Source organism: Arachis hypogaea, chromosome 16, assembly GCF_003086295.3.
Source record: "Arachis hypogaea cultivar Tifrunner chromosome 16, arahy.Tifrunner.gnm2.J5K5, whole genome shotgun sequence".
Classification (NCBI taxonomy): Eukaryota; Viridiplantae; Streptophyta; class Magnoliopsida; order Fabales; family Fabaceae; genus Arachis; species Arachis hypogaea.
In genome coordinates, this window is record NC_092051.1 from 54,368,766 (window position 1) to 54,381,332 (window position 12,567).

A 12,567-nucleotide genomic window follows, 5' to 3' on the forward strand; every position below is an offset into this window, starting at 1 on the left:
GTGCAGAGGAGAGTTTCTTTTTAAGTTCATCAAAGGCTACCATGCACTCTCTATCAAAAACAAAGGGAGTATTTGAGACAAGTAGGTTGCTAAGGGATTTTGTAATTTTTGAAAAATCTTTGATAAACCTCCTATAGAACCCAGCGTGTCCCAAAAAACTTCTGATTGCTTTGACATTGCAAGGTGGAGGTAATTTTTCAATTACTTCCATTTTTGCCTGGTCCACTTCTATGCCATCTTTTGAAATCTTGTGACCAAGAAACACCCCTTCAGTTACCATAAAATGGCACTTCTCCCAGTTTAAAACCAGGTTGGTTTCTTGACACCTTTTTAGTACAAGAGCAAGATGGTATAGGCAATCAGAATTATGAGTTCCAAAATACAGAGAAGTCGTCCATGAATACTTCTATGAACTTCTCAATCATGTCTGAAAAAATGGAGAGCATGCACCTTTGGAATGTTGCAGGTGCATTGCACAATCCAAAGGGCATTCTCCTATAAGCAAAGACACCATATGGACAAGTAAATGAAGTTTTTTCTTGATCCTTGGGGTCTACAACAATTTGATTGTAGCCCGAATACCCATCCAGGAAGTAATAATACTCATGTCCTGCCAATCTTTCAAGCATCTGGTCTAAGAAAGGTAAGGGAAAGTGGTCCTTCGGGGTGGCTTCATTAAGTTTCCGGTAGTCAATGCACATACGCCATCCGGTCACTGTCCTTGTGGGTATCAATTCATTCTTCTCATTTGTCACAACAGTGATCCCTCCCTTCTTAGGGACTACTTGCACCGGGCTTACCCAAGGGCTGTCTGAGATGGGGTAGATCACCCCTACTTGCCACAATTTCAACACTTCTTTCTGAACCACTTCATTCATAGTAGGGTTTAGCCTCCTTTGTTATTGTCTTGAAGGTTTGGAATCTTCTTCAGGTAAGATTTTATGCATACACATTGAAAGACTGATCCCTTTTAAATCTGCAAGTGTCCAGCCTATGGCATCCTTGTGTTATCTCAGCACTTGGATAAGCTCCTCTTCTTGTTCCTTACTCAGAGTTGAATTTATGATCACTGGGTGAGTGTTGTTAGCACCCAGATATGCATATTTCAAGTTGGGTGGTAAGGTTTTCAGCTCTAGTTTTGGTGACTCTGCATCTTTGTTGTCTGTAGTGGTTGGCATGATTAAGTTTCTCATGGTTCCGTGTGGTGGTTTTCCATCTGGTGCTTGTTCTAGCTCAATGGTTCCTTCACGTTGTTCTTCTTCCAAGACTTCTTAAACTATCTGTTCCATGGTGTCTACCAGCATGCATTCTCCTATGGATTCCTTGGGGTAACTCATTGCTTTAAAGATGTTGAAGACCATTTTCTCTTCATGCAACCTCAAGACTAGTTCCCCTTTTTGCACATCAATGATGGCTCCAGCAGTAGCTAGAAATGGTCTTCCTAAGATAATTGACGTGTTGGCCTCTTCTTCCATGTCCAGCACAACAAAATCAGCAGGGAAAATGAATTCTCCTACTTTCACTAGCAAGTCTTCCACCACCCCATGTGGAAACTTAAATGTTCTGTCAGCCAATTGGAGTGCCATTCTTGTTGGCTTGGCTTCCTCTATTCTCATCCTTCTCATCATGGTTAGGGACATAAGATTTATGCTAGCTCCCAAATCACACAAAGCTTTCTCAATAGTGATATCCCTTATGATGCAGGGGATTTAAAAACTCTCTGGGTCTTTCAGCTTTTGAGGCAACTTCTTCTGTATGATGGCGCTGCATTCCTCAGTCAATACTATGGTTTCTTTTGCCTCCTAGTTCCTCTTTTTGGTTATAAGCTCCTTCAAAAATTTGGCATAGAGTGGCATTTGTTCTAATGCCTCAGGAAATGGTATGTTGATTTGGAGCTTCTTGAAGATCTCTAGAAACTTAGAGAACTGGCCATACTTCCCACCCTTTCCCAGTCTTTGTGGGTATGGTGCTTTTGGCACATAAGGCTTCAAGATTGGTTTTGGTGGAGGTGGAGTAGGGATCTCTTCTTCATCTTTAGTCCCATACTTTTCTGCAACTTCTTCAACGTTGTCTTTGCTTGGGGTTCCTTCCTCTACAACCTTCCCACTTCTTAGGGTAATAGCCATGTATTCCCCTCTTGGGTTAGCCATGGTATCACTGGGGAATTTGTGTGTGGGGAGTGGGATTTGCTTGGACAAAATCTCCACTTGTGCTTCCAACTTTGAGATCGCTGCGCCTTGATTTTTCAAATTTGACATGTATTCTTCTTGATTAGCGTCTATCCTTTTTTCAGTTTGTGCTTGTCTGTCCATGAGGGTGGAGACTGCTCCTCTAATCTGTGATGATAGTTGTGCTATTGCAGGCTCCATCCTCTCAAAGTTGCTCTTGATTTCACATGGTTGCATAGTTGAGGATGGTGCATCTTGATTGAGGTTGTTATGCATGGGTTGGTTGCAATGGTATAATGTGTTTTGTGAGTTATGGTAGGGTCTATGGTTCCCTGTTTGATGGTTGGGGTTGTGGTTGAAATGCTGATTTGATGAATAAGGTTTGTTGTGGTCCTGGTTGTGATTTTGTTGATTTCCCCACCCAAAATTTGGGTGGTTCTTCCAACCTGGGTTGTATGTCTTAGAGTGTAGGTCATATAGTGGTCTGGATGAATTGTTCACATAATTAGCTTGTTTCCAGTCACCTTCAGATTCTGGTGCATTCCCTTCTTGTTGAGGAGTTTGGTCTTGAATGACTGAGGCTTGATTGGCCTCCATCCTCTTGGTTAGAGCTACTATTTGAGCTGCAATTGCCTTGTTCTGAGCTAACAAATCATCTACAGAGTTGAGTTCTAGTACTCCCTTCTTCAGAGTCCTCTCTGAAGCATGGAAATACTCATTTTCAGCTACAGTCTCAATAACATCTATGGCCTCTTTAATGGTTTTCTTTTTATTGAGGGATCCTTCTGAAGAATGATCCACTGCCTTCCTTGCTTCATAGGATAGCCCCTCATAAAAGATATGTAGTTGTACCCACTGATGAGCGGATAATTTATACGCTTTTTGGCATTGTTTTTAGTATGTTTTTAGTAGGATCTAGTTACTTTTAGGGATGTTTTTATTAGTTTTTATGTTAAATTCACATTTCTGGACTTCACTATGAGTTTGTGTGTTTTTCTATGATTTCAGATATTTTCTGGCTGAAATTGAGGGACTTGAGCAAAAATTAGATTCAGAGGTTGAAGAAGGACTGCTGATGCTGTTGGATTCTGACCTCCCTGCACTCAAAGTGGATTTTCTGGAGCTACAGAACTCAAAATGGCGCGCTTCCAATTGCGTTGGAAAGTAGACATCCAGCGCTTTCCAGAAATATATAATAGTCTATACTTTGGCCAAGTTTAGACGATGCAAAAGGGCATTGAACGCCAGTTCTACGCTGCAGTCTGGAGTTAAACGCCAGAAACACGTCACGAACCAGAGTTAAACGCCAAAAACACGTTACAAACTGGCGTTCAACTCCAAGAATGACCTCTACACGTGTAAACTTCAAGCTCAGCTCAAGCACACACCAAGTGGGCCCCGGAAGTGGATTTATGCATCAATTACTTACTTCCGTAAACCCTAGTAGCTAGTTTAAGTATAAATAGGACTTTTTACTATTGTATTTACATCTTTTGATCATTTTTAGATCTCTAGACCTCCATGGGAGGCTGGCCACTCGGCCATGCTTACCCTATATTCACTTATGTATTTTTCAATGGTAGAGTTTCTGCACTCCATAGATTAAGGTGTGGAGCTCTGCTGTTCCTCATGATTTAATGCAAAGTACTACTGTTTTATATTCAATTCAACTTATTCCGCTTCTAAGATATTCATTTGCACTTCAACATGAATGTGATAAACGTGACAATCATCATCATTCCCTATGAACACGTGCCTGACAACCACTTTCGTTCTACCTTCGATTGAATGGATATCTCTTGGATATCTAATACAGGGGACTGAGTCCGAGTTATTAAGTGTCTTCGTGGTATAAGTTAGAACCCATGGATGGCCATTCCTGAGATCCAGAAAGTCTAAACCTTGTCTGTGGTATTCCGAGTAGGATCTGGGAAGGGATGGCTGTGACGAACTTCAAACTCGCGAGTGCTGGGCGTAGTGACAGACGCAAAAGGATAGTAAATCCTATTCTAGTATGATCGAGAACCTCCAGATGATTAGCCATGCCGTGACAGAGCATTTGGACCATTTTCACATAGAGGATGGGATGTAGCCATTGACAACGGTGATGCCCTTACAGAAAGCTTGCCATGGAAAGGAGTAAGACTGATTGGATGAAGACAGCGGGAAAGCAGAGATTAAGAGGAACGAAATCATCTCTACAAGCTTATCTGAAATTCTCACCAATGATTTACATAAGTATTTCTATCTTTGTTTTCTGTTTATTTATTATTATTATTCGAAAACTCCATAACCATTTGATATCCGCCTGACTGAGATTTACAAGATGACCATAGCTTGCTTCATACCAACAATCTCCGTGGGATCGTGTAACGTCCCGTCCAGTAAAATACCTTGCTTAAGTCAGGGTATTTCCACTAGAAAGAACATTACGTAACCTTCTCTAGTATTAACTACTTAATTATCGAGCCTTTGTATCGAGTTCGCGTTTCAGTTTTAAGAAAATTCCAGAAAATTTTGTTTTTTATTCATTAAAGTCATAATTCAAACATTCACAATTAATAATAATCACATAGATATTATTGATAATAATTCTTATACAAAAGAGACCAAATAAAACTCAAATACAATATACTAAACCTACCCCTCTATGTAAAATAAAATCTCAAAGGACAAGAGCGAGGGAATTCTATGAAAGCAATTAAAACCATAAAGAAAGCCTACTGATCGCTCGCAGCTTCAAATTGCGTCTTCAAACCTGTCGCTGAAAGGGTGGAAAATTTGGGGGTGAGAACCAAACCACATGTTCTCAGTAGAGGTCGAGAATGCCGTGAAAGTAAAGAATAAAACGCAAATAGTTAATTTCACTCAAAAGTATTTAAAAGAAAAACTGTTTCCATTTGTAGTGATCTTTACTCACCGTGTCAATCTTTTATTTTGAAAACCAACCGCATAACATTCAAAAATCCAAAATCTTATAAAGCATCAGTTAATTATCCAAAATTCTAAACCCATATTTTCCTTTATAAAAATCTTAAAAGTTTTCCTAGACCGTATGAATGACTAATCTGTTCCAAGCATAGGTTCATTAAGTCTATGCTGAACCAGCTCAATCTTTCATACTTACTAAACCTCAAACACAATCCAATCACGGCCTCAGGCCCAAGCAATTCAACCAGCATCCAGTTCACCACAATCCAGCCAATCAGTTACAAACACAAGTAATGAGGTTCAAACACAATCAAGAGCAATTATATCAAGTATAGCAATTAGCAGTTAACAGAATTATTCACTTAGGCAAACCAATTATAATATACACACCCAAACAATGTCACATAGATGCATATGATGCATGCCTGTCCTACTGGCCATGAGCTCACGCGTCGGTTATGTTGCCAGACCCGACTCGGATAAGCGGGATTAGACCACCATCCTTATCCGTAGGTTCCATAGACAAGCGGGAATTAAACCACCATCCTTGCCCGGAACACGCAAGCGGGATTTAACCACCGTCCTTGCCTCCACAGTAAGCGGGATTAAACCACCATCCTTACTAGGTACATAAAACAATATGCAAGCGGGAATCACACCACCGTCCTTGCTGAACAATTTATCAATACGTGAGCGGGATAAAACCACCGTCCTCACTGCAGGCGGGACAAAACCACCATCCCTGCACAATGGTTTACGCACTGAGCAAGCGGGACTAGACCCACGCCCTTGCCAACAATCTCATAAATCAAATATTCTTTTCTTAAAAGAATCATTGAAGTTATTATTATTAAATAAGCCTTGAATACTTATTTTGATTAAGTCCTTATATTTTTATAAAAATTTGGACATAATCTCCTTTAAAAATAGGACTTATCCACCCTTACGGGTTCCTTCTTTCTCAACAATTCATCAGCCTCTTTCAGCATTTGCCACAGCAATATATATTCTCAAAAACATTTGATAATAGAAAATCTATTTCTTAAATTCCATATCCAAAATAATTACCAACACAACTTGGCAGCCTGATTTCCATTTTGTTTTTAAAATATCAAATGAATTTGGAATTGCGCAAACTTTATATCCATGCGACTGTCTCGGATTAAACTTTCTATTAAATCAAAAATCATAATTTTTTGTTGTCTCTAGCTTCGGGAATATAAGCAAAACCGTGACTGTTCTGCAGTGTTTTAAATCCAGAAGACAGCAGCACCACACAACATTTGAAATTTCATATAAAATCCAAATTAAATATAAATACCTTCAAAATTAATGTGGTTAAACATAACTCATCCAAATTTCTTTCTCAATTGGTTCCAGGGTCATACCATTTTTATTGAAGGAGTTATGTAGCTTGGAAGTTAGGTAATTTTCTGCAGAATTCTGTTTAACAAATCATTGAACACAACCTCTTCCAAGTCCCATAACTCACTTATTAAAACATGGAAAATCCTGAAATTTAAATCACATATACTAAACATAATTAATTTTCACCTCCAATTAGTTGCATCTCAATATCTATCCAGGATCAAAAGTTATAAACTCCCAAAGTTACTAATTTAAGAAAACAGAATCTGGCTTTTTCTGCATAATGCATCATCCTTCAAAAATTCATATCTTTAAAACTACAAGTCCAATTGTTATGAAATTTTACGGCATTAAAATAATAGGAATAAAATTTTATTTAAAATTAGTTCCATTTCAAAATTCAAATTGCAGAATTTCCAATAGAGGAATCAAGTTGCTGCTGCGTTAAACGTTCTGCAGAAAAACTAGTTTTGACATCCATGATTCAAAAATTCACCATAAATCATAAACTTAATGAAAAAGTCTCAAATTTAGCAGTCCAGTTTCCTATATCCCCAAGATCAATCCGGACTTGGTCCCACACAATTCTGATAATCACAGAAATAGTTATAGTTTTTCAAAGTTTCCGGCTTCCTTTAAAAATAATGCAGAAAATCAAGTTTTACATTTTAACTTTGAAAAATCATAACTAGTTCTATAATTAATTCAAACTTCTCAAAATTGAGTTCCAACAACAACTTTTATTATACTTTACTCAGCCTTTGCTCTTATATCATTTCGATTATCGTTGAATAACTGATTCACTTCCAAAGTCACCTTTTAATTTCAAAAATCAGTTTTTCAGCAATCTATTTAGTATTCAAAATCCAACCCTTCAAAACCCCTCAAAACCAATTCCAAATTAACCACCAACCAAGTTCATTAACATTACAATATACCAAATAACAACTCAACGGCAACAAATCCAACATAACCCATTAAAATTCAGAAATTCTCAACAATTAGTCATCAAGCAATTCCCAATCCACATAATCAATCAATATCACAAATCAATAATTCCAAATCACAATTTCAACCATTCCAATCACAATTTTCAGCCACAATTCAATAATTACATAATCAATCAATTACTCACAGCTATTAAATCTATTTGCAGTTATTCAATAAACCTTGTAGGCATTCTTAAATTGAAATCGTTTTAAACCCCCTACCTCGATGTCGCAATTGCAGAATTTGAACACAACTGCCCCCGTTTCGTTTCTAATTTACAGCAGTGACAACAATCCTAATGCAATCAAGGACACCGCGTCAACTGGAACAGCAACGGCTTTAATTTCGTGGCAATGATAATGGTTGCAGCAGGACAAGAATTTGAATCTAATGTAGTCAAGGGCAGAAAACAGCCCTGGGAATTGACAACAAAGTAAAAACTAAAATTGAATTAAAACAAGAATATAACAACTATAGCAATGCCAAAATAGAGCGTGCAAATGGACAAGTCCCAAAGAAAAGATTAGACCAGTACCAAGATAATAGAATCAGAACCAGCAATAGCCCGGCGTTGGCTTCCGGCAGCGGCAACACCTTCGCCAGTGGCTCCAATTGGGACAAACTCCAGCAAACATCATATAACCAAGGACATCAGAGGCAGATACAGGGTATTTACAGAGGAATAAAGGTTCAGAGATGGTGGTTTTCATGGCTAGGGTTTAACTGACTCACCATTAATCATGGCGGCAACCAGAGATTCTGGCGGCGGCAGCGGTAGTGAAGAGACGTGGCGTTGATGACAGAAGACTTCTCCTTCCTCCTCTGTTCACGATACACGACGGTGGCAGAGTATCCCGTCACGGTCTCCCCCTCTCGCTCTCCTCTGGCGCGCTTGCCTCTTCCTCCGCGAACGGCGACAGTGAGACGGCCAGGGTGCGACGGTGCAGACGACGCATGCTCGCAGCAGCGGCTCCCCCTACGGCCAGCCCGCGACGACTCTCCCTCTTCCTTCTTGCGCGATATTCTCCTTCGAAGCCCGTTTCGATCTTTCTCTTCCTCAGCTCAATTCGGCAGCTTCGTGGTGACAGTGATGGCAGGACGCGACGGCGACGGTAGTACCGGGCCGGCGACGCTCTTCTTCCTTTCCGCCGGCGCTATCTCTTCCTCCGATCTCCTCTCTGCGCGTGTGTGTGTTTGTTACGTTAAGGAAGGGTGAGGCTGTGGCTGTGTGATGAGGGAAGCTAGGGTTAGGGTTTCTCAATTAATTTGGGAATTAGGGTTTGAAATTAGGATTTTATAAAAGAATATAGATAGATATGAATAGATATTTTGATAAAATTGAAAGGTAGAGTAATTTTAAAACCAAAGATACTCTCTTAAAAATATTTAAGAACATTATTTATCAACATATTGCTAAGTTGAATTGATTATTTTTAATTTAAATTATAAAATAAGCATATTAATCACATTTTTATAAAATATAGTTTAAACTCAATACTAATTAGTCAAATTAAATGATATAACTTTTCATTATTTTTCTATCACCAAAATTTTAATTTCAATTTACAAAATATCTAATTATAATAAAATTACTTAAACTTTAAGTATTTATAAAAATTCATTTAATCATTCCTAATAAATTAATCTCTAAAAGCTCAAACTAATAGAATAAACCATAATTCATTCATAATAGAAATTACTTAAATTAAATTATATAATACTTCCTTACTAAATTCTAATTTGAAATTATATAAAATAACCAATTATAAAAATTACACAAAAATATTAATTAACTTAACTCCAGATATTAATAAAACTAATTTAATTATTCTTAATTGATTTATAAAATAAGATATCAAATTAATAAAATAAATCGTAACCTTTTCAGAATAAAAGTTACTTGAATTAAATTATACAAATTCCTTCTTATTTTTCAATTACTAAAATTATACAAAATATTCTATTATAATAAGATTACTTAAAAATATTAATTGATTTCAAAATAAAGCTATCTCCGAATGTATTTAATTATTTCTAACAAAATAATTTCTAAAATTATAAAGTTTAAACTTAATAAGATAAAATCATAATTTATTTATAATTAGATTTTCAAAAATGCGGGATGTTACAGATCGACACTTACTCACGTAAGGTTTTATTACTTGGACGACCCAGTGCACTTGCTGGTTAGTTGTGCGAAGTTGTGAAGTTATGCTTGGACCATGGTACTGTGCACCAGTTTGTTGGCGCCATTACCAGGGAGAGAATGAACAACAAATTTTACAACCTCAGAGTAACAATTTCGCATTACCAAGTTTTTGGCGCCGTTGCCGGGGATTGTTTTGAGTTTGGGCAACTGACGGTTCATCTTGTTGCTCAGATTAGGTAATTTTCTTTTCAAAAAGTTTTCAAAAATCTTTCAAAAAATTTCTCCTTTATTTTCAAAAAAAAAATTTATATTATGTTCTTCAGAATTTTTAAGAATGAATTCTAGAGTTTCATGAAGCATGTGAAGCCTGGCTGGCTGTAAAGCCATGTCTAAATTCTTTTGGACTGGGGCTTCCAACCCAACATTATCAAGAGCAAGCTAGTTGTTGCTAATCCATCAGCTGCTGTATGCTTGATTTGTCACTTAAAGCTTGGCTGGCCTTTGGCCATGTCTAGTGTTTTGGACCGGAGCTTTCACTGAAAGCTTGGCTGGCTAGTGAGCCATGTCTAATTCCTGGACTGAAGCTTTAGACTAAGAATGCAGGATTCCTGGAATTCATATTAAAAATTTTGGAATCCTTATTTTTCTTTTTCAAATTAATTTTCGAAAAATACAAAAAAATTAGAAAATCATAAAAATAAAAAATATTTCATGTTTCTTGTTTGAGTCTTGAGTCAAATTGTAAGTTTGGTGTCAATTGAATATTCATTTTGCATTTTTTGAAAATTCATGCATTCATAGTGTTCTTCATGATCTTCAAGTTGTTCTTGGCCAGTCTTCTTGTTTGATCTTCATATTTTCTTGTTTTGTGTCTTTTCTTGTTTTTCATATACATTCTTGCATTCATAGTGTCTATACATGAAAAATTTTTAAGTTTGATGTCTTGCATGTTTTCTTTGCATATAAAAATTTTCAAAAATATGTTCTTGATGTTCATCATGATCTTCAAAGTGTTCTTGGTGTTCATCTTGATATTCATAGCATTCTTGCATGCATTCATTGTTTTAATCCAAAATTTTCATGCATTGAGTCTTTTTCATGTTTTTCTCTTTCATCATTAAAAATTCAAAAATCAAAAAAATATCTTTCCTTTTTTCTCTAATAAATTTCAAAAATTTGGATTGACTTTTTCAAAATTTTTAAAATTCAATTGTTTCTTATGAGTCAAATCAAATTTTCAATTTAAAAATCTTATCTTTTTCAAAATCTTTTTCAAAAATAAAATCTTTTTCATTTTTCTTATTTATTTTCGAAAATTTTAAAAATATTTTTCAAAAATCTTTTTCTTAATTTTACATCATATTTTTGAAAATATCATCAACAATTAATGTTTTGATTCAAAAAATTTCAAGTTTGTTACTTGCTTGTTATGAAAGATTCAAACTTTAAGTTCTAGAATCATATCTTGTGATTTCTTGTGAATCAAGTCATTAATTGTGATTTTAAAAATCAAATCTTTTTCAAAACTAATTTCAATCATATCTTTTCAAAAATATCTTTTTATCTTATCTTTTTCAAAATCATATCTTTTTAATCATACCTTTTCATATCATATCTTTTTCAAATATCTTTTCTAACTTCTTATCTTCTTATCTTTTCAAAATTGATTTTCAAATCTTTTTCAACTAACTAATTGACTTTTTATTTGTTGCTTATCTTTTTCAAAACTACCTAACTAACTCTCTCTCTCTAATATTCGAAAATCTCTTCCCTCTTTTTCAAAAATTCTTTTTAATTAACTAATTGTTTCAATTTTTAATTGGATTTCATTCCTAATTTTCGAAAATCACTAACCCCTTTTCAAAATTTTATTTTCAAAAATCCTCCCTCTCTCTCATCTCCTTCTATTTATTTACTCATCTACTAATACTTCATCTCACCCAAATTTGAACCCCCTCTTCCATCTGTGTTCGAATTTTCTCTTCTTCCCTTCTTTACATTTCATTCTTTTCTTCTACTCACATAGGGAAACCTCTATACCTGGGTAAAAAGGATCCCTATTATTATTATTTTTCTGTTCCCTCTTTTTCATATGAGCATGAGTAAGGACAAGAACATTCTTGTTGAAGCAGATCCAGAACCTGAAAGGACTCTGAAAAGGAAACTAAGAGAAGCTAAAATAAAACAATCCAGAGACAACCTTACAGGAATTTTTGAACAGAAAGAGGAGATGGCAGCCGAAAATAATAATAATGCAAGGAGGATGCTTGGAGACTTTACTGCACCTAATTCCAATTTACATGGAAGAAGCATCTCAATTCCTACCATTGGAGAAAACAATTTTGAGCTTAAACCTCAATTAGTTTCTCTGATGCAGTAGAACTGCAAGTTTCATGGACTTCCATCTGAAGATCCTTTTCAGTTTTTAACTGAATTCTTGCAGATCTGTGATACTGTTAAGACTAATAGAGTAGATCCTGAAGTCTACAGGCTCATACTTTTCCCTTTTGCTGTAAGAGACAGAGCTAGAATATGGTTGGACTCTCAACCTAAGGATAGCCTGAACTCTTGGGATAAGCTGGTCAAGGCTTTCTTAGCCAAGTTCTTTCCTCCTCAAAAGCTGAGTAAGCTTAGAGTGGATTTTTAAACCTTCAGACAGAAGGAAGGTGAATCCCTCTATGAAGCTTAGGAGAGATACAAGGAACTGACCAAAAAGTGTCCTTCTGACATGCTTTCAGAATGGACTATCCTGGATATATTCTATGATGGTCTGTCTGAATTAGCTAAGATGTCATTGGATACTTCTACAGGTGGATCCATTCACCTAAAGAAAACGCCTGCAGAAGCTCAGGAACTCATTGACATGGTTGCTAATAACCAGTTTATGTACACTTCTGAGAGGAATCCTGTGAGTAATGGGACACCTCAGAAGAAGGGAGTTCTTGAAATTGATACTCTGAA

General features: G+C 36.2%; 1 long non-coding RNA gene and 1 other non-coding gene across 3 annotated transcripts; both read right to left on the reverse strand.

Annotated features, from left to right (window-relative positions):
* Nucleotides 1–4,726: 4,726 nt before the first annotated feature.
* Nucleotides 4,727–8,725, reverse strand: LOC112754254 (uncharacterized). 2 transcript variants are annotated; one of them, XR_011874266.1, is made up of 4 exons: nt 8,190–8,725; nt 7,993–8,079; nt 7,679–7,872; nt 4,727–4,932 (listed from the first exon to the last, which is right to left on the reverse strand). It is a non-coding gene; the product is annotated as an uncharacterized lncRNA (long non-coding RNA). The 2 variants fall into 2 exon arrangements; XR_003178449.3 differs by lacking the exon at nt 8,190–8,725 and having other exon boundaries at nt 7,993–8,133.
* A 3,507-nt stretch (nt 8,726–12,232) lies between these two features.
* LOC112759954 (small nucleolar RNA R71) lies at nt 12,233–12,340 on the reverse strand. Its single transcript, XR_003180415.1, has one exon. It is a non-coding gene; the product is annotated as a small nucleolar RNA R71 (small nucleolar RNA).
* Between the last annotated feature and the right edge of the window lie 227 nt (nt 12,341–12,567).